Here is a 5,395-nt window from a genome sequence, read left to right as displayed (position 1 = left end):
TCAACAACATGCTTCCTTTGTTTTTTTTTATCTGATTCTTTTCTTTGTCCTCCTCTGCTTTATTTTCTCTTTCACGGTCCCTTTGCTAAAGAAAATGATGTAAAGAAAAACAAATAACAGAATTTTTTTATTTTACTTGAACTTTGTAAGTTTTATAGTGTTATTTAACTTGTAAGAAAAATTACAAATTTGTGAATACTTAATTTAATTGATGCTATAAATTTTAAGATTAACCTCTTGGATAAATGCTTAAAACGCTCTTTCTATTTATATCTCCTATTCAAAGAAAGATTTTCTTAACCAATGGTACATTACGTGAACAATGTCTTTGTTTTAGAAATAAAGTCTGTTAAACGATGTTGTTTAAGTTGAGATCTTATATAAATAATTAGTAAATAGTTATATTGGAGATGGCTTTTATGGTTCGTAAGTTATTGAAAAATGTGTATAAATAGGCAAATGCGGTTTAGAAAATAATTGTCTCTAATATTTTGTTTATCACAATAAGAATTGCCGAAAGGAAATTTTTTTCTATCGTAGCATAATAAAATTTCGACAATTACTTCCTGCACCCCACTAATTTCTATGTGAGTCCATCCATTTACTGGAATTTCAAATTGGCCCTCAGCTGTTTTATTTGGAAGTGGTCTCCTTCTTAAAGACAGTGGTTTGGTGGGGTTGGTGGAATGTGTTTTTCCCTAATGCATATATGGGTAAAATGGTGAAGTTGAGGTCATCGAAAATCGGACATATGCTTCTGGAAAATATGATCCAAAATAGGTGTAAAAGATGGGAAATATGTTTCCATATTCGTATTTCCGAACGAGTAATGTAGCATTCTGGGAAAAATCATTTTGGAAGGTGTTGATGAAAAATCCATAACACTGCCGGAAATATAATTCCGTAATAATAGGCTGAATTTTGTTTCGGAATGGTCTTTTCTTAAAAGTATATTTATGTTTCTACATCTTTCCCAAACATATCACCTTTATTTCAGAAAATATTTCATGAAAATTAAAAAACATTTGTTTTGTATTTTACCTAAAACTGATTTATGACCAAAAAAAAGTAATATGGATGAATTTTTATTTCAGTTATATCGGATGATGGTGAAGTGTGTGCATGTGAATATGACGTTGAAATAGAGAGTTAATATGATGTTGAAATAGAGAATGCTGTCTCTTCTAATGAATTGGGCAATGAATGTAGCTCACAATATTATAGTAATGTATTTATAACATATGTGGTAAGCCTTACGGACACATTAGTGTTCTGAAGTTGTATTTATTGAATTAAATATAAGGTTGTAATATTTTTTTTTTTAGGTATTTGATAATAGGATAACTTCTTGCATTATAGAAGAAAGATGGCTTATAATTTTGACTTTTGTGATTGTTATATTAAGGTCAAATATATTGAATGGATAATAAGAAAAGAGGATGTACATATTAGGTTGTGATTAGGGATGGTAACGGGGTCGGGTTGGGTACGGATAGTACCTATCCACAATCTGACTCTCAGATGAAATTTTATCTGTTACCCGATTCGTTATCCACCGGATACACTTTTAGAAAATATCCGTGAGTATTTTAAAACCTGCGGGTACCCGCGGATATCTACAAAAAATAAAATAAAAATATAATTTATATATTTTAAAATATAATTTAAATAAAATTACAAATATATATATATAATATAATATAAATTAAAAATTAATTTTAATTAAATTTAACCTAATAAAATATAATTTTATTTTATTTTTAATTAAATTTAATAAAAAATATATAAATTAATTGTTTTATTATTTTTTGCGGGTAACGAGTATCCGTAGATCGGATAGTATACTACCCGTACCCGACCCGTTTAGAACCGGGTATTAAAATACCCAATACCCGTTACCCGCGGGTAGTAACTACCCGTCGCAGATTTTACCCATGGATGCCCGTGCCCGCGGATTTTTTTGTCATCCCTAATTGTAATAGACAAGATAGTTATGATATAAAAAAATACCTAAAAGTCAATAATGATGGAAGTAAAAAAAAAATGAAAATATCTTTTTAAGTTGGGAGGGAAATCGGTAAAAGATGGAGAAACATTTTGTGATTATCATAAAGCAAGTTTATAATGGTTAGGTATGTGTCATTTTAGTCCAAGTCTTCATAGATTTGCTTTTGGTACCACTCTAAAATACCTCTTACTAATGAAGATATCTTATGTGTATCTCATGTTTATCTCTTGTTTTATTTGATGTGAGACTTTTTTTTGTATCCTAACACAAAGGTGGTTACAAATATAATTTGGACACATCCGGATTCACTAAAACTATTGAATTCCTTTAATATTGTATTCATGATGAATAACACATACAAAACCAATAGGTATAAATGTTCTTCCGTATGCCACATTCTTTCTCAACGAGCATAACACTCACTTCCTCGTTTAATATGTATATTTGTAGGTTTTACTCTCAACCTTAAAACCCTATATACACTAAAGAGATTTTATGTTATCTTTCTAATAACCACAAAATATCACATATATCTTTTCCTACATTTTTGTTTCTATCTCTTAGAAAATCTTTTATCTAAAAAAAATAATAAATTGTTATATCTTATAATAACTTTTTAAATAATCTTTTTAAAATAATTATTCATCACCTCATTTATTTTTTTTACAGGGTCTTATAGTTTTTGTTGCAACACATAGTGTCTCTACCAATAACTTTGTCTCCAACCACATCTAAAGTTGCATAAATATGTAATTGCCCGAAAATGGGCAATGACATCAAATTGGACAAATAATCCAATGTGATGGTCATCTCACTAATAGGCAAATGAAATGAATTTTTATCTATGTTACTGTGCAACAAGTGCAAACAACAATCATTTGTTTACAAGCTCATAACTAGCTCATACAAGACCTCTCAAGCCTAGTTGTTCAACTACAACTTTCATCTATTCATGTGGACCTCCTAACTTATTCATCTTACTACAATGTGATACCAACTTCAGCTCACCATAATACCACAACTTTTAAATATTATTTTAGCATCTCCAATGCACAACATACTAATCTCAATTAAACTATATGAACATATTTACTTGCCAATCCATTTCATAATTATTGGGCGACATATTCATCGTAATTAAGAAGCAATGACATGTCCAATTATTCTCGCAAATAGTCTTCTTCTTTCTAAACAACACGTGCCTCCTCAATAATAACATTATGTTCTACATGGTCATCTTAAATAATGTTACTCAAGCTATCTCACTATTTTCATCTAAGAAACATAATTAGCCTATATAATCACTTTGGGACCCAACATTTGTAGTTTCTAACCATTATTTTCTTCATATACATGAACAAAAGTAATATTATACAATAGTTGACACATAACACATGCAAATAATTAACAAACAAGAAAGCAATTTAATCACTAAACAATTCTAGAAAACACATATCAAAATATAGAATCCAAAATATACTCCCAAGACTTTCCAAAATATGTTTTTGGAATTGTCCTTCTAGAACATATTTTTGGAATACCTTATCCAAAATGTTTTTTTCGAAAAGTGTATTGTGAAAATATGTTTCACAAAGCTCATTCTAGAAATATACTAAGAATTTTATTTACAGGTTGTTATTTCCACCTTTACATCTCTCCGCAATCTGGATTTCTCATTTTAGTAAAGTTTTGGATTACCCATTCTAGAAAAGAAAAAGAAAATTCTTACCAGTCGTTGTCAACATAATGCATCATGACAAGTCTCTTTTTCGATGCTCCAAATTTAGGTTTAGAAATGAGGAGGTTCACTAAGGAGATACAACACCAATGAGACATAAGCCCAACCACATAAATGATTGACATCACTCTTTACCCAAAATCTTAAGGCAATGAGTTAATGGATCTTCACTTTTATATAGTGTTATACTTTCTCATTTCTATACAATGTAGGACTTAGACTCACTTAGAATTCTAACAATTTCCCCCTTTAAGGGTGAGCCCCTTCCACATTGATACACTCACTACCCTTCCAGCGGGCCTGAACCCAACCAGATAAGATTGACACCACTCTTTATCCAAAATCTTAAGGCAATGGATTAATGGATCTTCTTCAGCTTTATATAGTGTTCTACTTTCTCATTTCTATCTAATGTGGGACTTAAACTCACACTTGAAATTATAACAAGAAGAATTGATATCACACATGCAGAGGACACACTAGGTGAAAGAGAAGATAGCAAAAAAAGAAGATAGCAAAAATATAGTCTTAAATTACAAAACTCAAAAGATTAGTTTTGACATTTCAAACATTTGAGGGGGTCCATGTCGAAATTTGAAAAAGTGCAAGAACCAAATGGCTACAATTTCTCCAAATAACATATTTACAATATTTACTTAAATAACACAATTTATTGTTTATGATCATAATTTTGTGAAATTATATTAAAGTAACATGCTTCCCAATAATTTTTTACAAACTTATTAAATATTAAAATGTATTTTAATAAATTTTTTGAGTTACTATGTAACATATCAAATTACATATTAAATTGAATACTTATTAATAAAATAACATGCTAAAATTTTTGTTTTTATTCTTGGTGTTTTTTAACTTCAAAAACATTTCAGCTATAAAGTTTTCTTCTATCAATTATGTTTGATGATTTCTCCTTCAAAGTCCTATATGAGTTTGATGACTGTGGTAATAAATTAATAATAGGGTATCATGTAACATCCCAATAATTATAGTATTAAACTATAATATAGTTATTACATTCTTGATATGATAGAACAGTCAGAAAAATGAGGAATAAAAGTTTTCCTCAATATACAAACCATCACTCAAATTTTAAACTTAATACAATCCAAACTTAAAACGATTAAAACAAGGTTCTCGTCTATAAGAGCTAAACACTAGCCGATCCTTCATCTAACACTTGTTCCACCTACGTCTCACCACTTTCTGCTCACACCCACCGGATGATCATTGCCGAGAGAAAACACACAACACAACAGTAACCACCAAACAACAGATAAAGCAAGGGTGAGCCATTGCAACAAAATATCATGATATATTTAAATTAATAACATAATTTCTAACTTATAAGTCAAATCTCTTAATAATACAATAAACACACCATGATCATCATAAACTCAACCCATTCAAATAATGAATATCGAACTCTAAACAGGTTTTACGCTTGTAGTGGTACTTTACTGAGATACATCATATCCTACTCTGTCCCCCAAAGTGGATCTTCGGATATGGATGCACCTACTTGCTAGCTCAATTATATTATCCTACTCTGTCCCCCAAACTGAATCTTCGGATATAAATACAACCACTGAAACTACATCCTTCCTACTTTGTCCAACTTCTCAAGATGG

Source organism: Vigna radiata, chromosome 7 (assembly GCF_000741045.1).
Source record: "Vigna radiata var. radiata cultivar VC1973A chromosome 7, Vradiata_ver6, whole genome shotgun sequence".
NCBI lineage: Eukaryota > Viridiplantae > Streptophyta > Magnoliopsida > Fabales > Fabaceae > Vigna > Vigna radiata.
This window is presented reverse-complemented; position numbering follows the sequence as displayed.